Below are 23,979 nucleotides of genomic sequence, written 5' to 3' on the forward strand. Positions count from 1 at the left end.
CCCCAGCTCTATCATACCTCCCTTATTTTCTGAAGGTAGGAATGTGTCTAAGTCACCTACGTGTCTCCAGGACCTGGCACGGGATGGGACACATGACAGCAACTTCCTGGACAATGGGCAAAATGGATCCCCCGGCAGGGCTGGGGAGCAAGGGACAGTCTGGTGTGGGAGTAAGGGTGGGAAGGGGTCCCTGAAGACCAAATGCTCATGTGCCAGACTTGCCCAGGATCAGGCTGACCAGGAGCCTAGGGGTGCGCTTTATTTCCCAGGGATGTCATGAGGGTCCAGGGAGATCTTAGATGTGAGGGAGCTCTGCAAAAGGTAGGTCCCTATATCAACTCAACTTTGCCTTGATCCCTGATGGGGCAGGAGAAGGAAGACCGTGGATGGAGGGAGGGGCAGACCAGGCCTGGTGAGTTTCTGGGTGGCAAGGAGTGCAGTCTCAGCAGTGGCCTCAGCTCTCACAAGCAAGGAGGAGGTGGGACTCCAGGGGCTTAGGGTCTACCTTGGGACTCCCCCTTCTATGGGATTTAACACAGTGTCAGAGATGGACATGGGCTCAAAGATGACGGAAGCCATGTCCTTCCAAAGGGGGTAAACTGAGGTGCAGAAAGGGGCCGCATTTGTCCAAGGTCACACAGGAGAAGCGGGAGGCCACCCCGTGAGCCCTGTCCTCCCTGCATGACAGGTGTCTTCACCTGCAGTTCAGACTCGGACCGCAGCTTCCCGGACCCCCTCCCGGGCCCCGCAGTCCAGGGCGCCCAGACTACACCGACAGCCGCACACCGCCTGTAGGCTCCGAGGCTGGCTGCTGAACGCCCCTTGCATGGCGTGGTCCGGGCAGCTACCGACCGTCCTTCTCCTTGACTCACCTCCAGCCCCGAGGGCCGGGCTCCACGGCGGCGGACAGGGCGTCGCCTGTACGGCCCCGGCTGCGCCACCGACCCGGAATGTTCCTGCGCGGCGAGGCCCCCTCCCCGGCGCCCCCGGGTGGGGCCGGTCTAGCCGGGTGCGCTATCCCTTTAAGCCCGGGCGAGATGAGCGCTGTCAGCGGCAGCCTAGGCTAGAGCGGGACGTCGCCACCCTAGCGCCAGGCCGGAGCTAGCAGCCGCGGAGCCGCGGAGAGCGGAGGGGGCGGCCGGGCCGGGCGCGGCGGGTCCCCTCGCCGCCCACTGCGCGCCCGAACCCTGGGCCCCGCGAGCGGCGGGCGGCACCCGCTGTAATGCGGAGAATGTGAGAGGCAGCGCAGGGCGGTGGGGAGGAGGGGGCGCGGGAGAGGGCGGCGGCGAGACAGACGGAGAGCAGCGGGGAGACCGAGGACCGGGCTAGGCAGGTGGGAGAAGGCAGGGAAGCGCCGGAGAGGTCGGGCTCGAAGGGGGAAGAAGGGCGGCAGCGCAGAGGAAGGGGCCCGCGCTTCGGGCGGGAGTACTGGAAGCCCGAGTCGGCACCAGGGTCGGGGTTCGGGCTGGGAGTGCGGCCGCGGCCAGGCCAGGCAGGATGCGGGAGCGGCGCCGCCCGCGGGGTCCCCACGGAGAGCAGCGGGACACCTGAGGGCGGCGGGTCCAAGAGGAGTGCAGGGCCGCGTTCCGAGGGCTCAGGCCGGCCCGGCAGGGGGGCCTTTGTGAGCGACCCAGGAGGGCTAGCCGGGAGTGCGGAGCCGGTGTGCGGCGGCCGGGGTGTGCGCGCCCGGTTGTGCGCGTGTGTGTGCGAGTGTGAGCGCGGGGCGGTGTGGCGGTGGGGCGCGCGGTAGGGATTCTGCCGGCATCGCGGCGTGGCTAACAGGAGGCAGGAGCTGGGCGCGCAGGGGAGCCGGGACCCTCCCGCGCACACGCACACGCACACGCCGCGCGCCCTCGCGCATACACACGCCCTCCCTGCCGCGCTCGCCGCCGCGGCCACCATCGCGGAGCCGAGCCCTGCAGAGCGGGAACCGGGGCCGGAGCGGGGACCGGAGGCAGCCGAGCCGGGGGATGCCGGCCCGGAGCAGAGCCGCGCGCAGTCGGCGCGCCCGGGACGGTGAGTGTGGCTGGGCCGGGCCGCTGCGGCGGGGCCGGGGCCGGGGCCGCAGAGGCGCAGGCCGAGGAGCCGGGGTGTCTGCCCGCCGGTGGCGCCGCGTGCGCGGCCTCTGATTGGGCGGCAGCCGGGGGCAGCGGCGGGGGTGGGGTGCTGGGTGCGCGTCCGTGGGGGGCGTGCACGCGCGGGGCTGGGAGGGGGCGCGCTCGGCACCCCAGGCCTTGACAGTGCTCCCGCCCGCCGCGCCGCCCCGCCTCACCCTCACCTGCCGCTGCAGCCCTGGCGACTTGCACCAACTTTGTGGAGCTCCTGGGACGCGGCGGGCTGAGATGGGTGGGGACGGAGGCGCTTTCAGGGTGCAACTCCGGCTTTTCTTTCCAGAGAAGAGAACGCAAGGGGAGTGGGGTGGGGGCGCGGGCTGGGCCGCGCCGCCTGGCGGGCGGAGGGGTGCGCCTCCGCCTCCCCAGTCGCGCAGCCGCCAGGTCTCTGGGACACCCACCCAGACCCGCGGCGCCGCGCTGGAGCCGCTCCAGGCGCCGGACTCTTGTGACCCCGCCAGGGTCAGGCGGGACCGCGCGGCGACAACTCCCAGGCCCGGGGCTCCGTAGGTTGTCTTTGCTGGCGGGCCGAAGACACCGAGGTTGAGTTGGGGGAGTGCGGAGACGTGCCCGTGCGTGTCCCCGCGCCTTCTGCTCCTCCAGACGGTGGCTGGAACAAGAGAACTCCCCGCAAGGCGCACCCCACCAGACCTAGAGGCCGGGGATGGGAAGGGGCGTCTCCTGGCCTGGTGCCCCATCCCTGCATGGAGCCGTGCCCCGCGTGCCTCTCTCTGCATTGAGGTTGTGGTTGTGCTTTGTACCCCCTCGCCTTGTGAGTCTCCTCCCACACTCTGGACCTGGCTGGCTGCCTGAGGGAACCTCCCCACACCCCTAACTGCCAACCCAGCCAGTCCTGTGGAAGATGAGATGGGAAGCTGTGGTCCAAGATGGTGCCCCTGAGAGGGAGAGAACCCAGTGTCTCCGGGAGTGGGAGGCCCAAGGAAGGGTCAGGGTCAGGATTCCTGCAGGCTCCTCATCCTCCTTGCTTCCCAGGCAGGTTCTTCCTCCTCTAGGAAGCCTTCTCTGGTCGCTCCTGAGTCCTTCCAGCATGGACTTCCCTGGGGTTGTAACTGCCGGGATCCCAAGCAACCCCCATCCATATGCTTTGTTTCCTGCCACTCGCGCTGTGAACCTGTGCAGTTAGAAGTCTTGATCTCAGCCGGGACGCTGCGTGGAGGGGTGTGGTGGCTGGAACAGTCAGTATCTACCTGGATGTCTGGAGTATGGTAATGTCTATGGTAATATCAGCTTTCAGGCTTAAACCTCACTTGCGCCTCCATTATCCCTCTGCAATCTCTCAGCCACGTTGTGAGAATGCAGGACCTGTGGGCAAGTTTCTTATCCATTTCACAGAGGAGGATTTTGTGGCAGAGATGGAGGTCGTCTTCTAAGTCTCAGGACAGCCCTTTTCTACTTCGAGGGCATCCACTGACCCTGGTCTTTGGTGAGGCATGGAGGGCACCCAGGCCTTCTTTATTGACCTGGCAGGTGGGCTCCTGCTGCGAGTGACATGGCCGGCGGCCGTTCTCAGCTCGAAGCAGCCGAACAAAGGCTCCTGACCTGTGGGACCTTTTGACCCTAGTCTGTTAAATATGTGCTTCCTGGATTTGGGGCCAGAGGCTGTCTGTGATTTGCATGATGGTTTTGAAGTCTGGCTCCTGTCATCCTCTGCGCCGCTCAGAGTTCACTACCATCCTGGGGATCCGAATCAGCCCCGCCCAGCCTGGCACTCTTCGCTGGGACCTGGAATTGTCCTGTTTGGGCCCCAGAAGCCTTCTTACTCTCTCCATCCTAGAGCCCCTTCGTGGGCCAAAGCGTTCCCCATGGAGATGTAAACGTGCACTGGCGGGGACTGGAGGGGACCCTGGTGGCTGTTGGCCCACTCAGCCCCAGGCAGGCTTTTCTGACTCGCCTTAGTCCTGCTGGCAGCCTGGACTCATCCCCAGGTCCTTCGAGGTAAGAGCTCTTGCCCAGGAGTCGCCACTGGGGGTGGGGCACCGTACCCTGCGTGCCCGGCCTCTGATTGGGCGGGAGCCTCGGGGAGGGGGGCACTGGTGGGGGTGGGGTGCTGGGTGCGTGTGAGTGGGGGGCATGCACTCTAGGTGGGGCCTGCTGTGTCCTGGCGGTGGCCTCCTCGGCCTCGGCTGGCTGTCCCCTCCTGGGCAGCCTCCCTGTGCCTCTCCGCACACCTCCCGTGCTGGCACTGGCTGATATGGCTTTCTTAAGCCATTGTTTTTTCCTTCTCTCTCTCTCAGCTCCTCTTCCTCTTCCCCCGTGGCTTCCTAAGCTCCAGACTCTTTTTGCCTCCTGGGTGTTAACCAAAGCTCTGGTTGACAGCCAGGTGGCTGGAGCAGGGCAAGATGCCTGGCCCGGCCCCGCCCCTATCATCCCTGCCTCCAGCTCTTCTGCTCCCTCCACCCCCACCCCAACCAACTCCAGCAAGATGAACCCTTCATTTGGGGTCTTAAGCCATGGTGAGGGGGAGATTGGGGCACTTCTTTGACCCCTGGCCTGTTCTGTCAGGGGTGAAAATTCCAGCCAGGGGCTCCCAGCCCCTACTGACTGCCCCCTTTAGGAAAACAGCCACTTCCCCCCGCCCCCAACCTCCTGACTGAGAGGGGGCAGTGCCCAGTGTGACTCCCTTAATTTCCCTCCCCAGCCAAGACCTGACCCTGCTGTATTTGTGTTTTAAATTGTAAAAATATTCTAACCAATCCAGTGATAAGAAATTACTGAGTGGGCTGGGCCTTGGGGTGACTGGAGGGGGAAAAGCTGCCCCTGACCACTCAGGTATGTATTTATGGGGACTGAGGGCCACCCTGACCAGTCTCAGAGTTCCTTCCATGGGCTTCTGGGGCCCAGACCCTTGTTCCCAAGAACCACACCCTGGCTCTTACTCTCCACAGCCTGGAATCCTACGCTTGGCCTAGCTTCATATTTGGAGGTATCTTCTGGCTTGAGACCTGAACTGAGTGCTGGGGATACCAGTGATGAACCCGGGCCCCTCCCCGGATGGGCTCTGAAAGGGGAAGCAGATTTGGACCCATGCCTCTGGGTGTGAGCGGGCTGGGTGACCGAGAGGCTCAGTGGGGGAGTGGTGAGGGGCTGTTTCAGAAGGAGGGGGCTGGTGGGGTTTTGACCTGCTGAGATTTTCGAGCACTTGGTCGAGGCTCAGCAAATATTTGTTGACTAAATGAGCGAATAGAGAATGTGAACGTGAGTGGGGGCTTTCTAGAAAGATGGCATGGCGCTGGCAAACGCATGGAGGTGGGAAGCGCTGGGTCAGGGTAGAACGTGTTTGCAGCGGAGTAGTTCACTTGGCGGCATGGAAAAGGTTGGCACCGGACAGAAGAAGATCCTCAGTGCCCATCTGAGGAGCGCGGGCTGATTGAGAATTCAGGGCTTGCAGGGTTGACGTTCTGGAGGGACACAGATTTGTGACATACAGTGCTCCTCTGGGGGTCATGGGAGGGGTTGTCTGGGGGCTGGGAAGACCTGCGGGGGTGATCTGCGTCGTCAGAGTTGGGTGAGGGCTCAGGATACATCAGTCCCACCCCCTGGGTATACAGAGGTGGCAAGCGTCCGGAGGTCACAGATGCAGCCTCCAGTACTGGCCCTGCCACTGTGTGCATTTCAGTAAGCCCCTGAGGCCTTGGGTCTGCCTCAGTTTCTGAGTCTGTAAAGTGGACACGTTTATGTGTCTCCATGGATAACTGAAGTGAGTTTGAGCGGGAGTTTGTAACCCGGGAAGAGGGCTACGAAGGGAAGGGGTAGGCGGCTGTTCAGCGTGCTATTTCATAGAGGAAGAGCTTGAGGCCTACAGCGGGGCGGTGACTAGCACAAGGTCACTAAGCAAGTTGGGAGTGGGCACTGCAGCCTCTGTTTCTCTGGCTGTGCCTGTGGCTTGCTGGGCAGCGGTGGGTGGTGCAGCCGAGGCCTGGGGCCCCGCAGAGGACGTCCTTAGGCAGTTGCTTCAGCACTCCAGCTGTCTGAGAGCATATGGGGCCATATGGCCACATCAGGGGAGGTGCCAGCCGCTGGAGGACGGATAGCAGCTGCCACGATGGCCTTCTGGATCCGTGTGGGCACTGCCAGCCACCAGGGTCAGGGCGGGAGGGGGCCAGAATGGAATTTTGGTGTCCAGGTTGGTTTGGACACGGAGGCTGGGCCTTGGCAGGTGGCCCAGTTCCAGCACCCATCTGCCAGGGCAGCTGGATAGGCGGCTCCATGCCCAGGACTGATCCAATTAGCTCAAGGCCAGCTGTGCCAGCCATCCTCCTCACATGCCCCGCCCAGCTCTGATGGCTCTGCCACGGGGTAGCACAGTGCCACTGACGTCAGGGTCACTGGCCTTTGTGGAGTGCGTGTGTACGTGACACGTCCCCACACCCTGAATGCTGATTCTGAGGCTCTGAGACTTTGGACATCAACCTGGTGGATCTAAAGGGCCTGGGCTTGGGTGCCAGATGGAAGTGGGTTTGATGGCTCAGCTGCTTCAAGCTGGGTGAGCTTGGACAAGTCAGTTTACTTTACTGAGCCTCACTTTCCTCATGGGTGTCATGGGGGGATGATACCTACCGTAGCCCACTTGGAAAGAATGCATGTAAAGCAGGCACTAGCCTGAGGCATTGGAGGGTCCCAGTAAATGTTGGCTTGTGTTTTGCCCTCCGCAGGAAAGGGAGGTGGGTTGGGTTGGAGCTTCAATGTCCAGATAGAAGTAAAGAGGAGCCTTGGTGTTCTTATTTTCCAAGGCAAAATTTGCTTTATAATTTTGTGTTTTTATACTCCTTTTGTTTAGTCCTCACGGTAGTTCTATTAAAGTAGGCAGACAGCATTGTTCCATTTCACAGATGAGAAAACTGAGGCCACGGGCGGGAAGTGATTCTCCAGAAGCCACACAGTGAGTTAGGCTTGATCCTGTCTCTGGACTCCTGGTCCAGTGTTCTTGCACCACAGCGAGGCTTCCCAAACTTCTGGAGTGGAGACCTGGGGAGGAGTGGCTTTGTCTTCTGTCTAGACCAGTTTGGGGGTTCTAGAGACTCCTTTCTTGGCCCCGTTTCCATTATAAGTGCAGGGACAGGATGTCATGGTGACTGGTAGCCAGTCTCAGCTGGGGCTGGAATGAGGGATGCTCAATGAGGCAGCATCTGCTGTATTTCTCCGTCGGCCCAGCACAGGGAGGGGCTGAGATTGGGGGACTTCCTCGGGGGGACAGGAGATGAGGGAGGGAGGAGTGAGGGGTGGACCTTCACCTCCCAGGCAGCCTTGGCCATGCCAAGGCGAGCAGGCCTGAGCCTTCTGGGGCGGGGTGGGGAAGGCGCCGGGCCCTGGCCCTTCCTGGTGTGTAACCTTGGATAGATCAATGTCCCTCTTTGAGCCTCGGCTTTCCCCTTTGGACATCGGACAGAATGACCTCCCTGCCTGTCTTGCAAGGCTATTTTTGAGGCTCTAATATGCATTTTTATACATGGCAGGGCATTATAAAAACATGCTATTTCACAGCTGTAATTCCAGGAGTCCCCTGTCCTACAGTTTGATGATCTATGATCATTCAGTGAGTCACTTTTTGGGTGCCTCCTCTGGGCCTGGCTGTGCTGGGTGCTATGGGGACAGAGACGAGTAAGACCAGCCTGTGCCCTCTTGAGGCGTGCAGCCTGGCGGACACCGTGGGCAGGCCTTCCCAAGCCAGGCTGGCTGTCATGCTCTCACCCTTCCAGCAGCCCCTGTTACTTCCAGGCTGGCAACCTGACCCCTCAAGTTCCACCCCAGCCCTCTCTCCCAAGTGCCTCTCTGTGTTCCCCAGGCTCCAGCCAGTCACACATGCTGTCACTTTCCTCCACCATGGTCCTTCAACCTGAGAGTTATCCCCTGATCTCTGTCCATGTGGGTTCCACCCACTTTTTAAGACTCAGCCCAAATGTTACACAAAAAAACAAGCAAAAAAACCAAGGCCAGGCGCAGTGGCTCACACCTATAATCCTAGTACTTTGGGAGGCTGAGGTGGGTAGATCATGAGGTCAGGAGTTCGAGACCAGCCTGACCAACATGGTGAAACGCTGTCTCTACTAAAAATACAAAAATTATCTGGGTGTGGTGGTATGCACCTGTAATCCTAGCTACTCAGGAGGCTGAGACAGGAGAATCACTTGAACCCGGGAGGCAGAGGTTGCGGTGAGCCGAGATCACGCTACTGCACTCCAGCCTGGGTGACAGAGCAAGACTCTGTCTCAAAAAAAACACAAAAAACAAAAAACCTCCTGGTTATCCCTTCTGAAAGTAGCCCATCGTTCCTCAGAACTCTGGGAACAGTATATCAACTTTATGTTTAGGGAATGTTTATGATTTACTGTGTACCCACCGTGTGCAAGGCCTGGGTGGCGGTTTGCCTTTCTTTTGACTTGGGAGCACCTTGGTGGCAGGGACTGGGCCTATCCATCTTGGGTTCCTGGCTTGCCTGGGGGCCAACTAGGCTGATCAGGGGCAGGCAGTGCCTCCCTCAGGGCCTCTGTGGCCTCTGACACTTCCCTTGGGCCTGGGGATGTGGGCTGGGCCCGAGACATCTGTTTGAGAAGCTCCCGAGTAACAGGTTGCTTTGCTGCTGAGATGCTCACCATAGATATGGCCCTCCCTGTCTCTGAAGGCTGTGCCGGGCTGGGGTGGGGGCACCCTGTCACTGGCCACACATAACTCTGCCCGATGAATTGCATGGCACTCAGCAATTAGCAATTGATCATGTTGGGTACTGATAACTCTCTATCGTCGATCCACGGAGGCGAGCCTGGCCAGTGTTGGCGAGGGTCAGCTGGGCCTGGCTGGGAGATTGCAATCATGGCCATTTTTTTCTGAGTAGGAAGCTCGATAAACAGGAGCCAGAGAAAGAGATGCAAGCCCCGCTGTCTCCGACCCACACTGTTAGTGGGGAGATAGAGGGCTGGGTAGGAGGGAGAGTTGGAACAGCAGGGGAGCTTTTGCCCACCTCCTCCACCCTCTGTTCTCCACCTTCCTTATTTTGCTTCCAGCCTCTTCTGGCCCTGGGCCTCAGCTTTCCCACCTGTGAAGTGGGGATTTCAGTTTCTTTGTCTGGTGACACTTTGCCTTTGAATGAGATGCCCAGGCAGTTACCGTCTTATCATTTCTGCTCCACAGCTGGGGGCATTCTGAGGCTCTGAGAGGGTGGTGGCTGCATGAGGATGGAATCAGAATCAGGAGCCTCAGCCCCGGGCTGCTCTGCAGAGGGCATGGGGAGCCTGGTGGGTGGGGGAGGTGTGGGCACACAACAGCAGTCACCTCAATAAAGGGCAGCGTCTGGCTTCTGAATATGTTAAGGCTTTTAAATGTGCAGCTAAGGCTCAGTGGAGTTTGTGGAAAAGCGATTTCTAGGGAAACAACGGAAAGGAGATGGCGGGGGTAGGGGGGAGGGTGTGCTTAACCTATTTAAGAGACCCAGTTGCCTTTCAGGCATGCCAGGAGCACCGGGCATTGTGTGCGGGCCTCCTGCCTGGCTCACTTGACTCTGCTATTTTTTTTTTAAATTTTGTTGGGAACATTTTCAGACATACGGAAAAGTAGAGAGAATATTCCAGGAAACTCCCCTATACCCCACATCTAGATTTAACAATTGTTGACATTTTGCCACATTTTGCTTTATCTTTTTCCCAGAGTATTTTAAATTATAGACATCAAGCCATTTCACCCCTAAGTATTTCAGCATCCATCTGTAAAAAATAAGATTAAATATTTCTGCCTAACCGTAAGTGGTCTCAAATTTTTTTTCATTTTATCCTTGGGAGATGAAGAATCTGATGGATGAGCAGACTGAGGCCTCTGAAGTGACTTGGCCTGTCCAAGGTCACGTAGTAGAGGAGGGGAGGGTCCTCTGCAGAGGCCCCGAGGCTCTGGCCACCCCACCTACCCCTACCCAGCAAGCCACAGGCACAGCCAGGAAAACCGCAGACTAGAGTGCCCGCTCCTCACTTGCTTAGGTGGGATCTAGGAGGCGGGCGGGGGGTGTAGCCCAGGATTGGGCAGACACAGGAGGGGCAGGGGAGGGGAGAGGTGATATGGAGCGGGACCTCTCTGGGCAGTTCCTCTGGCTCAGGCTGGAGGTTCCACCCGGAAACAGGAAGTGACCCTCTTTTAGGTTAATTCTCTGTCTCTCTCTTTTGTTTGCTATGAGGATTAATCGGGAACTGCAGGGTCAGGAAAATCTAAAACAACTTCTTGTTTATTGTTAAATTCAGGAGAACGTTATCGGGCTCTGGCCATGCAGGGCTGGGGGAGCCTCTGTTGGCACAAGCAGCTGGGCTGCCCCCACCGACCACCCTGGAGGAGCAACGGGGAAGGTGGTGGGAAGGCTGGCCTGGCAGGAGGGATTGGGATCGAGTCTGGACAGCTGTGGGAATTGAGGGGGCGGGTGATGGGGGCTTGGGGTTGAGCCTGAGATCTGGGCTGGACCAAAGACTCTGTAACCTCAGAACAGAGATGGGAAGTGAAACTCGAGGGGGTGAGCTTCTGGGGTATGTGTGGACATCAGGGAGGGCCTCGGGCTTCCCGAGGCCGTACCGAGGAGCTCTCCTCTGTCCTCCGGCCTCCTGCCCAAGCCTGGGCTCCTCCTGGGAGGCTGCGGCAGGATGAGTGCCCCCCGCCAGCCCAAGGTGGCTACAGGTCTCCCTGGGCTTCCCCTCCTCCTTGGGGTTAGGCTGATCCCTCCCCCAGCACTCTCCCATGCTTGGGACTCTCTGAGGGGTCCCAGAGGTCACAGGTATGGAGTCACAGAATGCTGGAACTAGAAGGGGTACTTAGATATGACCTCATTCCTCCTCTAGGTTCCAGATAGGAAACTGAGGCACAGGGAGTGGCCAGCTGTCTCAGGTCTCACAGTGAAGCACTGCAGAGCCTTGGCAATAAGTCAGGCGACTGGCTTCCCAGGCCCAGGATCCTCTGCTTCCAGGCCACATGGGCTTGTCGTTCAGGACCCACTAGTGCTCCCCTGGGTGCACAGCCGGGAGGCTGGGTCAGCTGTGGAAGGGCTGCCAGTCACCCCGGGAGTGGGCCTAGGATCCCCCCATTAGGGTCTGCCCTACTCTCTCTCCCTCTCCTCCCTGGATTCCTCTCTGTGTGTGTATGTGTGGTGGGGTGTGTGTGAATGTGTGTGTGGTGGTGGGGTGTGTGAAGTGTGTGTGTGTGTATGTGTGATGTGTGTGCATGTGTGTGTGGTGGGGGGTGTGTGAAGTGTGTGTATGTGGTGAGGTGTGTGTGAAGTGTGTGCATGTGTGTGTGGTGGGGTGTGTGTGAATGTGTGTGTGGTGGGGTGTGTGTGAGTGTGTGTATGTGGTGAGGTGTGTGTGAAGTGTGTGCGTGTGTGTGTGGTGGTGGGGTGTGTGTGAAGTGTATGTGTGTGGTGGTGGGGTTTGTGTGATGTGTATGTGTGGTGGCGGGGTGTGTGAAGTGTGTGCGTGTGTGTGGGGGGGTGTGAAGTGTGTATATGTGTGTGCGTGTGTTTGTGTGTGTGTGTGAGCCTAATTACTTACCTGGGAGGAGAAGAGCTGTGCAGATTTGGGAGGAGGCCTCAGTGGAGTGTCCTGAGGCTCAGCCATCTGGGGCTGAGGCTGGTCTCCTGTCCCCTTCCTTGCTGCCACAACAAGGAGGAGCGCCCCAATTAGTGCCAGGCTTACTGTTGGGCCCATTCTTGAGGCCAGTGGGGAAGAAGGGTGGGAGAGGCCCCTGGGAGAAAGGCAGCCAGAAGGGGCGTGAAAGGCAGAGACATCAGAACACCTCCCCATCCCTGCTCTCCAGCCCTGAAGCGCCACCAGACCCACAGCAAGCCTGTGTGTTCTCTGCAGCTGGGGAAGGAGACGAAACCACCTCACCTCGGACCAGTGGCTCAGTGGGAGCTATGAGACAGGGGCACGACGCCACCTCTCCCTGGCATCTGTTTCTTCCCTGCAAAATGAGGCAGAGGCTGGGCCTCTTCTACTCTTAGAGCGAGGTGGGGAGGATGGGTCGTGGCTGTCCGTAGGTTGGTCCTTCACTCCCCTGCTGGGCAGGAAGTAGACTGGAAGGGTCACAGGAGACAGCACAGGTCCTTGCCGTCCCCTCAGCCCACCAGGCCTTCCCTCTACTCTCCCAGTGCTGTGGGGGTGGGGGAAGGGCACCATGCTTCCAGTCTGGGAATCAGGGGTTGGGGCAGGGGCATAGCCTCTGTGTGTTCCCACAGTGACTACGTGCTAGATCCCAGAGGAACTTGGAAGAAGGTTACCCTCATTTGTGTGCACAGCTGTTCTGCAATGTGGACATTAGTGACTCCATTTTACAGATGAGGAAACTGAGGCTCAGGGTGGTCACCTGCCTGCTTAGGGGTACGGCTGAGATTTGTGCTCGGGACTGCCTGGCTTCTCTGGATCCTGGTGCCTTTGAGGCCTGGTTTCTGCTCTCAGCCTTATCACTGTCTGCTGCTCTCGGGGTTTCAGTGTCTGCCCTTGTCCACTGGGGCTGGGAGGGTGGCTGAGGGCTCAACTGCAGGCCTCAGGCTGGAGAGAGGCATGCCCTCCATCCCTCTGGGAGGCTGAACCTCCATCCACCTGGCCTGGCAGATTCTATGGGCTCTGGCTGACGATTACAAGAGTTCTTGGAGGAATCCTTCCTAAGCCAAGCAAAATGAGAGGATCCTGGCCTTGTGCTCAGGGATTGGGCCTCCATGAGTGTGCAAAGCTTGTTAGAGCCTCCAGTGCCCTTAGCTCCCAGCTGGTGCCTGCCTTCTACGTGAGCATTTGTTGGGTGACTGCATGTGGAGTGGGAGCCTGAGTGCACACATATGGGCCATCCCGAGGTCTGGGGCGTCACACCTGACGGTTGAGCATGAGATGGGGCAGAGGTGAGTTCACTGAACCTTATGACGTGTTGGGCACAGTGCCAGATACTTTACCTGTATTACCTCATTCAGTCCTAACAACCCATGAGATGTGCACAGTTACTATCCCCATTTAATAGATGAGGAAACTGGGGCTCAGAGAGATTGAGGGACTTGGTGGAGATCACACGGCTAATGAATGGAGGAGCTGGCATTTGAACCTAAGAGCACTGCTTCTGCAGGAGGCTGTGTCTATGTGCCAGACAGAGGGAGTCTGTGCTGCAGATGGGATGAAGGTGCTGTGGTTTCAGGAACAGGTGTCTGCCCTGTATGTGGAGGGAGGAGGTCGAGGGTCCAGCAAAAGTCCAGGTGGAGGAGGGGTTCAGTGGCAGAGCCTGGCTGGCAGGCCAGCATTCGGGTCTAGGGCTGCGTGATCTTGGCTCAGCTTCCCTGCTCTGGGTCCGTATCCTCAAACCTGCCCCACCTCCCTCTCAAGGCCTCTGCCTCTGCCTCCTTATCTGAGACTGAGTGTGGCTGCTCAGAAGGCGGTCGGGGCGGTGTGCCACGTGGGGGAGCATCTGCAAATGAGGCTGGAGAGGGCCCAGGCTGGGCAGGCCTCCAGTGCCAGACTGCAGTGGTGGACGTTCTCTGGATTTTGAGCAGGGGAGAGTTGTGTCCAGGTCTGAGGTTTACAGGGATGGATCTCTGGTGACCAGGGGCCATGAGTGGTGGGGAAGGGTGAGCAAGCAGGGCGCAGGTGGGCGCTTTTCCCCCTCACCCCCAGACTGCCTGGGTAAGGCCGTCTCCTTATCTTTGATTCTTTTCCCCTCCGTTTCCTGTCTCCTAGAATGTGGAATTGGGTGCAGAGCAGGGGAGGTCCCTGGCCCCTTGCAGGCCTCTCCTTCAGAGACTGTAAATATTTTGTCTCCACCATCTCTGCGGCTGGAAATTGCTGCTTTTAACGCCTTTTTTCTTTTGCTTGATACAAGCGAACGCTGGAAAAATTCCGTGCTGGGCGCTCGCTCTGTTGCTTCTGCTTGTGCCCAGAGTCCCCTCCAAAAACTCTAATTGCTTTTAAGCTGCGATAGTTGGCAAAAGCAAATTTCCTTACATTATGGAGGAAAGGGGAAAAATCTACCAGATTTTCTTCTTCCCTTTTCTCCCCCGTTTTGACTCTTAGCTTTTGTTTTGAGTTCTCTGCGCTGCTGGCTGTGGTCCTGGGAGAGGAATGGAGTAGAAGAGACGTGAGCAGGGAGGCAGGAACACCGAGGGAAAGGGCGTTTTGCCTCTTTGGGCCTTAGTTTCCCCATTTACAAAGTGATTGTATGTCCATTCATTCATTCATTCATTCATGCACTAGAGGTTCCCTGAGCACATCCATTTGAAGCAACTTGAGGGCCAAGATTGGCTGCTGCACCCAGGACAGAGCCTGACACATTGTGGGTGCTCCGTTAAGGTTGGCCAGCTGGATAAACAGCTCCACTGGCAGCCACTTTGCCAAGCACTGGGAATGCGCAGGATGAATCCGAAGCAGCCCCTGCTCAGGACGGCTCACAGATTAGGGGGGCATCAGCACCCAGACATCACCACTCCATGACTGAGTTGCACTACAGGTGGGTCCTGGGTACAGGGAGCACGGAGCAGGGCATGCCGGGGGACTCGGGGAAAGCTGCTCGAAGGAGAAGCATTTGGATTGCACCTTGAAGAAGGGGTAGGAGATGGGATGAGCTGGGCCAAGGAGGAGAGAATTCCAGACAGGAAACAGCAGGTGAAGGCAGGGAAGGGTGACCTCTGAGAAGGTGGGTGCGGCTGGAGCCGAGGCTGCCTAGATGGGCCTGAGATGCTAGGGAGAGTTTTGCGTGGTACATGGGGAGTTTGGACTTGATCTCAAGGTAATGGGGAGCCCTGGAAGGGTTCTCAGCAGGAGCCTCATGCAGGGAAGATCCCTCTGGCTGCACAGTGTGGATGACAGGGGAGGAGAGGGGCTGGCTGGGAGCCTCGTCACCATGAGCCTGCAGGGGACGGGAGGATGGCGGTATGAGTGATAAGCCTGGGGACCCAGATCCTGTTGCTCACCTTCTCTGCCTGTGCTGCGGGGAAAGGCACGCCAGGTCTTCCCTGAACCAGGGGGTGGGGTCCCCTAGGGTAGCTGGGGAGGCAGGTGTCCAGTTCATAGGCCTCTGCCTGTGTCGGGTTTGCTTCATTCTGTTCCTCAAGTGTACAGCCCTTCACAGTTTATAAAGCCCACTCACCTCTGACCCCTAGGTAGATCTGAAAACAGTCCCCTGGGGTGGGCAGAGCAGGCAGAGCAGGATGCCCCAAGGCCCTGCAGGCAGGTGGAGCTGGGGTGGGGATTTGAACCCAGGCTGCCGCCTGCTCCACTTCTGCCGAGTACCCCTCCACCCCCGACCCTCTCCTCGCCTCTCCTCCTGAGCCCTGTGCTCCTTCCCTGTTTGCAGAGCATGTGGGGCTTTTCAAAAGCATTAATGATAGAAAATAAATTGGAGTCGGAGAGGAATCATCTCTGGGCATTCTCGGAGGGCCGCCTCTGCCCTCGCGTCTCTCAGCCATATTGCCGCCGGCAGCCAGACCAGAATATGAATGAGTCTGGGGCCAGCATTGCTCCTAATCTGCCAGGAAGCCCTCCCTGGTCAGACGGCACTCACCAGCGGCAGCGCTGTTTGCAGTGAGGCCTCGGCGGCCACTGGGCATCACCAACCCCGACTGATTTCTCGGGGATGGACTCTGCCGAGGAGAGGTGGAGGGAGCCTCGAGCTTAGGTCCCTGCTCCTGTCAAAGCCCTCTGCCGGGGTGACAGCTCTGAGGTCAGCCCCAGGTGGGGTCAGGCATCCCTGCCTGAGGAGAGGGGGCACATGGAGGACCCTCAGTGGCTCTGGGTGTCTGTGGTGATCTTCATCTGGGTATTAAGGCCTCCTGTGTGTCCTTGACCCTCTTGTCCTGTCTCCTCCAAGAAACCTTCCTTGATCACTGCCCAGCTCACACTTTTTTCCACTTGTAAGCTTCCTGTGGCCCTTGGGGCCTACAGGGGCTAGCAGGAAATGCACAGAGCTGGCTGGGTGTGACGCAGAAGGGGTGGTAGACTGTGGCAACAGGGAGGCACTGGGACCCCCGGTTTGGAAGCCCTGCCATGGGCACGTCCACACACAGTTCTGCTAAGCAGATAGTGCCCTTGCCCCACAGACACAGCTCTCATCTGCCAGCTAGCAGGGAGGCCCCTGAGGGCAGGCCCCGGTCTCTGCCACTGCAGCTTGTCCTTCCATGGCAGGCCCAGTTAAACGTGGGCTGGGCACCTGGGCAGGCTTCTCACAAAGCATCAGAGACTCTGGGGACCTGAGGAATCACTCAGAGTCACCCTCTTGCTTAGAGATGGGGAAACTGAGGCACAGAGATGGAGGGTGGGTGGAAGGCCTCTGTTCTGATAGATTGAGAGTGGGTGGAAGGCCTCTGTTCTGCTCTTTTCAGATAGTGTAGCCCTGCCCTTACTAATCTTCCCAACGGAGTAGGAGGGCAGTTTTTGTAACTGTGTTTTAGAAAGCGGGAACCTGAGGCTCAGGTGACTGGCTCCAGCGAGCGCTGCAGGCCTGCGTTTGAATCAGTCTGTTGGAGCCCCAGTGCCAGCCATATCTTTCTGGAAGGATTAGGGGTGCTGAGGCATGCAGAGTCGCCCAAGGAGGACAAGGCATTTGTGCCCAGAGTAAGCCCAGCCAAGGGTGGGAGGCCTGGGATCCTGGCTCAGATCTACCACCAACTCCATGTGTGACCAGGCCAGGCTGATGGAGGCCCCCGGAGGGGTCGGGGCAGTTGGGCCCACTGAGGCCATGTGGCCTGGGCTTGGCTGCCAGCCCTGCCCAGCGCTCCCATCCAGGCCCTACACTCTCTTGGCCCCAGGCTCATCATGAACCCTCTCACTCCTGTCATCTCTACAGTTGCTGTAACGTGGGGAGTGGCAGCCGCAGTACCCAGGAGGGGCCTGGGGCTCTGCAAGCCCCCTTAGCAGTGCCGACAGCCTGGGCAGGCAGTACCCTGCTGCAGCTGGGAAGCAAGAGAATGAGAGAAGGGAGCCCCAGGCCGCTGCCAGCTGGGCAGACTGCACAGACGCAGGACTACACACTCAGCCCTATAGCCTGGAGCTGGGGCCAGGCCAGCCACACCCCTGAACATCCTTGTACACTTTCAGATGGACTCACCTGAACCACCCTGTCTAGCTCTGTGTGTAAAATGGAGAAACTGAGGCCCGAGAGCCTGAGAATGAGACTCGGGGTTGTGGCTCACTCACTCTGACCTCTGCCCATCCAGCCTGTGCTCTCACTCTCCCTGATGGGGAGCTCACCCCTTACCCAGAGAGCTTGCCCACCTTAACTCCCTTTCCTCTCTGGGCATCTCCTCCTAGGGACTCACACAGGGATCCTGGCTTGGGGCCCGGGGCCGCAGGACGTGTCCTGGTCCCTGCCCCAGCACCCCTTCCTGGTATGCGGTGCATATTGTGCCCAAGTCTGCTTTCCAGTGGGGGTGAGCCTTGCCCTGTTCCTGCCCGGTGCTTCTGGATCTTTGGGCTGGGGGCCCCTTGAGGAAGCTGATGAAAGCCACGGGCCCTGTGTCAGAGACGGGGCCAGTCCGTCCTGCATGTGTATCATCATAGCCAGTTTTGTGCAGTCTTAGGGCTCATAGACTTCTGTAGTCCTCCCTCCCTGGGAACCCTGGTTGGAAACTCCTGCTTCACTCATTCCCCAGGTGACATGATTAATGTCACCAGTTGTGCTACCTAGGATGAGATGCTAGATGTCCCAGCCCCCAGGCCACAGTCTGCTCTACCCTGCTGCCTTGAGAAGGTCCCACTGTGTGTGTGGCTTAGGGGCTGAGAGCTGTGTGTATTAGGCTGTTCTTGTGTGGCCATAAAGAAATACCTGAGACTGGGTAATTTATAAAGAAAAGAGGCTTAGTTGGCTTATGGATCTGCAGGCTGTACCGGGAGCATGGTGCCAACATCTGCTCAGCTTCTGGGGAGGCCTCAGGAGCTTACTCATGGCAGAAGGCGAAGTGGGAACAGGCACTTCACAGGGTGAAAGTAGGAGTGAGAGGGACGGGGGAGTGCCACACACTCAAATGGCCAGATCTCAGGTGGACAGCACCAAGTCGTGAAGGATCCTCCCCCAGGACCCAGCCACTAGGCCCACCTCCACACTGGGGATCACATTTCACCATGAGATTTGCAGGGGACGTCCAAACTATGTCACTGTGAGAACCCATTCATTTGTTCTCTAAACATGTTTTTTTTCGGACTTTCGTTTGTTTGTTTGTTTGTTCTGTTTGGAGATGGGGTCTTGCTCTGTCACCCAGGTTGGAGTGCTACGATATGCTCTTAGCTCACTGCAGCTTCCAACTCCTGGGCTCAAGCGATCCTGCCACCTCAGCCTCCTGAGTAGCTGGCACTAGAGGTGGTGCCACCCTTCCCGGCTCAGTCTACAAAATTTGTGCCTGATGCCTCTTCTGTGCTAGGCCTAGGCTGGGCTCTGGGGTGCAGAGAACAATACCCAGGCCCTACCCCTGGGGAAGCCAGACCTGTCACAGCTTAGGGGATGAGGGTGGGACAGAGATGAGCTCAGGGTGGGGGTACCAGAGGGGCCTCACCCAGCCCTGTAGGGAGAAGCTTCTTAGAGGACAGTGGGGACTGGTTAGGGAGGGCAGGCATCTCCCAGGGGGATCAGCAGGTGCAACGGCTTGGAGGCTCAGTTCTGTTGAGGAAGACGGGGGGCCCAGTCTGATTGGAGGGTAGTATTGGGAGGCACTGGGGTCAGGCAGGAAGCTGAAGGCCACTTGGGGATGGGTCCCAGGGGGCCTGGTGGGCCCAGTAAGGAGTTTGGGCAGGGAGCAGTAGAGATTCATAGAAGGATGGAGCAGGCAGCCATGTGGTTGGATCTGCATTTTGGAGTGCTCCCCTGGCAGCTGAAGATGGAACATGGGTGGGTGTGGAGTGTGGACAGGAGACCTCCAGGAAGCTGTGTTAGCTGGGGCTTGGACCCAGGTAGAGAGTGTCGTTCGCCACCCATCAGGTGGAGTTTGCTGGTCGCTTCAGTCCCTGCCTCCTGGATGCAGGTGGAACATGAGCTGTGCAAACAGATGTTAAAGGAAGGGGGCCTTCTGGAGGGGCCTTGTGCTCCTCCTGGGCAGTTTTCTCTGAATTTGTTGATTGACTCACAAGTGGGAGGGGCATTTCCAGAGTGGCCTGATCTCTGCAGTTTGCCACCTGCTCTCGGCCCCTCTGCAGGCCTGCTGGCTGCCTACACCTCCTAACACGCACACACACACACACACACACACACACACACACACACAGACACACACACCACTCACCCTGGGAAACCCATGGAGCACATGACACATCTCACACACACTATGCACATACACACATATCCGTGTGTCTGCTGTGTTTCTCTCCTCCAGAGACACACGTGCTCTCTCTTTGCTGTCATCCCTGAGAGTGACAACACACACACACACACACGCACACACACACCCCTACTGATTGTAGATTACAGACACGCCTCTGCACTACTTGGAGCCCACACACCCTCCGGAGTTCACCCCCACACAGACCCACATGTGACCTCTGTCTGTGAGTGCCACATACCTGTACGTGCCAGTCACCTCCATGCGCCCCCATGGGCTCATCCCCCCATCTCTGTACATATAGGGAGAAACACACCCCAGCTTCTCCCTCTTTCCCCCCCTCTCTCCCTCCTTCCCTGCAGCACGGGAGCCTTGAAGCCCCCCTTTCCTGGAGTTTTCTGCAAAGGCCCTTCCTTTGTTTGCATTACCCCAAGGGCTCTCCTGAGCCTCAGTTCTGAGTTGCCCGTACCGTGACCAGCTCAGGGTTTTCTGGACACCCAGAGAAACCCCTGACCCTCGCCTAGGGAAGGCTGGAGCTGTGCTGAGGAGCCATAGGCCCTGGCTGCCAGTGTACCTTCAGCAGCCTTCTGCCCCGTCCACCTTGGCCTGGGGGAGCTCAGGCATGGGTTCCACAGTCTCCAGCTGAGGTTCTCAAACTGGTCCTAGAGCTCTAGTGTTTCCAGAAGGAGCCTCAGGAATAGGAGGGTGGGGCTGGATGAGGCTGGGTGGATGGGTGTTGGTACCCCCCCTTCAACCAGAGCAGCTCTGCTTACATCTGCATTTCCTATTAGGGTCTGAGAAGGATTAAGAAAAGCCATTAACTCTATTGATTTTGTTTTTCTGATTGCAATAGAAGACCCAACAATACATTTGTGGAAAACAGAGGCCATGAAAGCCCCCCTGTCCCAACTGCTTAGAGGTGATTGCTTTAAAGCCTGGCACACTGTCCTCCACCCTTTTGGGGCATGTCCCAACAAATCGTTAATTACAGAAATGGGCTCATTCTGAAATAGCATTTTACAGCTTGATTTTTTTTCTCTGTTGTTGTACATAGACATGCCTTATTCTGTCAGACGGCTACAGAGTGCTCCATAGCGTGGACATGCTATATTTTATTAGAACATTCCCTTATTGATAAACATTTAGGCCATTTCCAATTTCTTTTTCACTCTTACCAGCAATGTTTCCATGAGCACCCTTGAGTATGCACACACGAGTGCTTGTGCTTCTGTTTCATGGGAGAGGCTCCTAGAAATGGAATTACGAGGTCGTAGAGTGTGTGGGTTAAAATGTTAATCAATATTGCCAAATTACCCTTCCAAAGGTTGAGCCAGTTCCCCCTCCCTCCAGTGGTCTGTGAGTGCTCATTTTCCCACATCCCTGCCAGCACTGCTTGTTATCAGTCATTTAAATTTTTCCCAATCTGATAGGCCAAAAATGGTAGCATGTCGTTTTCATTTGCATTTCCCCGATTGCTAGTGAGATCCAGCATCTTTTCCTGCATTTATTGGCCAATTTAGTTCCTCCTCTGCAGATTTCTAATTCACTTCCAATTTTTCTCCTCTTTTGTCTTTTTTCTTATTGATTTGTAGGGGCTCTTTGCATATTAGTGGTATTTCCTTCCAGTGTCTCATTTGCCTTTTAACCTTGTTTATGTGTCTTTTGCTGTACGGGTGTTTTACGAGTTTATGTACAATAGTTGGATTTGTTGAATTTTTACTTTATGGCTTCTGGGTTTAATGTCTGGCATAGAAATGCTTCCCCCACTGCATCAGATTTCATTTCAAATAAGAATTTTATTGCTGAAAAATCTTTGCAAAGCCCTGGTTTGTAGGCTCCTTCCCAGCTGCGTGTCTGTTCCTCTCGGCAGCTGCAGGCCTGGCTCTGGGGGAGGGGAGGGGTGGCCCATCCATTCATCCGTCTTCAGCTCTCTGCTCTCCCTCTGTCCAGCTGGCTTAGGGGTCGCTGCCGCTCTGTCTCTCTCAGAAACTCTGTCTCTCCTATGCTCTGCCCCCACTCCTGTCTCTGCTGTTTTCCCATCCCCAGCTGGTTTCCCATCAGGCAGCAGTAACTAGGGACGTGAGGTGGCAGTGGTGGCAGGCCTTAGTGGGTTGGGGACAGGATGGCAGCTGTCACGGAATGTGCCCCCCTTGCCCTCCACCTGCCAGGCTAGCCCCAAGTCATGTGGTCTGGCAGGGGAGGCCCTGGCCTGGTTCTCCCTCTCGAAGAGACTTTTCCTGCCAGAACTCAAGGGCGGGCTCTGAGCCAACCTTAGTCCCTCCTCCATCAGGAAGCCTTCCAAGACATCTCCTTTCCCACAGCCCTGGGCCTGGCCTTCCTTTCTGTCATTGCTGGTCTTTCCCTAACCTGCATTCTCAGTGCTGAGTTCCCCAGAGTCCACCTGGCCACCTCTCAGGACCTTGGTCTCCGCCGGTGTAACAGGTCCTGGGAGACATGGCACACACAGAGCTGGTGAGTCTTCCAAGCCAAGCTCTCTCTGTAAGGTGGTCCCTGTTACTCTCTCAGTACAGCCCCCACCCCTCAAAAAAAAAAAACACACCCAAAATCACAAGAGAGCGTTTACATGCTGCTGACAAAGAGATGAGGATTTGTGTTCCGTCAGGATGGCGGCCAGTGGGGCTCACTGGTTCTCTGCTCACCCCAGGCTTAGTATCACGCTAGCTCATGGGAGGTGCCCAGGAAAGAGAGAAAGGGCAAGGACCTAGGGTGCTAATGAGAAAAAACCCCCATTAACCTCCTGGAGATGTGAGCCCCAGGTGGACTGGAGGGGGGTCTTGGGCTGGGGGAGCCGTTGGGAGAAAAGTCAGGGAAACTCGGAGGTCTTTTAGAAGCATGGCTCGGGAGGGCATAACCTAAAACTCTGAGGTAACCTTCCCTGGGCTCCTGCAGTCCCTGGCCTTCTGTCCTGGCATCCACCCTCTGATCATGGTGGCCTGTCTCCTCTGAGCAGGAGCAGTGTCCTTTATTTCTCTTTGTTCCAGTGACAAAGCACATGGTAGATACTTAACAAAAGGAGAATGAATCTTAGGGAGTAGCTAGGGGCACTGATCAGAGGGTTCAGGTCTGGGGAAGAGAGACCTGGCTATGGGCTTGGTTTCTTGGTTGACTTGCTGTGCGACCCTGACCTTGCTGGGCCTCAGTCTCCCCATCTGTACAGTGGGCGTGGCCTCTCGAGCTCTGTGATTGTCCTGTTGTCCGGAGCAGGCACAGGCCTGCATGACGCACACACGTGGCACACCTGCCAGTGCCCTGCTTTCTGATCGGTGTTTGCTGAACGTGTCCTGGGTGCCAGCCCTGGTTAGTGCCGAAGCCACTTTGTCAGAGTCCTTGAATGGCTGTTTCTGTGGAGGTCTCACATTCTCCGGGGCATTTGCTCATTCGGCTGAACACACGGGCTGCACGGGATAAGAGCTCCCCGGGTCCCACTGAGGTGTCGAGGAGCCAAGAGGGCAGGTAGGAGGCCTGCAGCTGGGGTTTCATGTCTTTCTGGGGACCTGGCACACCGGCAGATCCTCTGTCCAGGAGAGTGCCCAGCTCCCACTGCACCTCCTCCCCTGCCCCAAATCATTGTCATGCTCTGCCTGTGGTCCCATTTCCATAGCAACTCCTTGTGATGCCAGAAAGGAGAGTGGGAGCTTCAGGAAGGTTTGGGGGGAAGGGAGCAGGAGGCCCATTCATTGTCTTGGAGCATGGCAGCTGGGGGCCCCGAATGGCACTGTGGGGATGGCTTACCCTGCCAGCTCAGGTGGAGTGGGGCTCAGGGCTGCCAGCCAGGTGGTCTGGAGGCCTTCCAGGGACAGGGCTGCCTGGGTTGGCCTGGGCCTGGCTGGCTCGTACCAGTCTACCGGGATCTGGCTTGGGAGGCCACTGACAGTGCCCTGGTCTGGCTAGACCTGGCTTGGAGAACCCAGGCCCAAGGAACTGCCCAGTCGTTGCTACTCCGTGTCCCAGGCTGGCACCACGATGTTCTGTCCTGTCCCCCAGGATCAGCAACCAGTGGGAGGTGCACCCAGGGCCAGCTGGCAGCAGGGCCGTAGTTTGGGGCTGGTGAACTGTGGGACTGGGCAGGCCTCTTTTCGCTGGTGCGGGCTGCTTTGTGGCTCTGTTGCCGGGACGGGAAAGCCAGAGCCGACCCTGGAGCCTGCTCAGCACCCATTTCTCTGCCTCCTTGGAGAAGCCTGCAGCCCATAATGCAGGAAGACCCTGGCCTCAAAGCATCTCCTCCATCTTCACCTACCACGCGGCTAGAAATTCCAACATTTGCGTCTTAAAAATTCCAACATCTGCGTCTTAGATTTGATAGAATGCTGATCCCGGGAGGGACCCTGAGGCCTTTTCCATCCTATGCCCACATTATAACAATCATCTTAGAGCCCCATCCACCCATCCTTCCATCATCCCATCCAGAAGGCCCCGTGAGTCCTCCTGGGGACCTAGGCCTGTGCCGGGTGGCACCCAACGGGGAATCCAGCAGAAAGAAGGGGCTGGCGTGGCCGTCCAGGGAAGGCGGAAGCTGCCTGCCTTCTCCAGGGCTGCCGGGAGCTAGGTGTTGGGTTAGATGCCAGCTTCCTGAGCTTCCCTTTCACCACC

At 57.7% G+C, this 23,979-nt stretch overlaps 1 protein-coding gene across 3 annotated transcripts in view; it reads left to right on the forward strand.

Annotated features, from left to right (window-relative positions):
* The first annotated feature begins 1,048 nt into the window (after positions 1-1,048).
* The window catches only part of LINGO1 (leucine rich repeat and Ig domain containing 1), a 206,601-nt gene continuing 183,670 nt past the window's right edge, over positions 1,049-23,979 (forward strand). For 2 of the 3 annotated variants that reach the window (XM_032267307.1, XM_032267304.1), the window contains exon 1: positions 1,732-2,016. The gene's annotated coding sequence lies outside the window, so the exon portion shown is untranslated. Of the gene's footprint in view, positions 1,234-1,731; positions 2,017-23,979 lie in introns of those variants that run through there. The other variant, XM_032267305.1, reaches the window with a different exon arrangement.

The sequence above is a fragment of the Sapajus apella genome, unplaced genomic scaffold, assembly GCF_009761245.1.
Source record: "Sapajus apella isolate SASKATOON/1434 unplaced genomic scaffold, GSC_monkey_1.0 scaffold168, whole genome shotgun sequence".
NCBI lineage: Eukaryota > Metazoa > Chordata > Mammalia > Primates > Cebidae > Sapajus > Sapajus apella.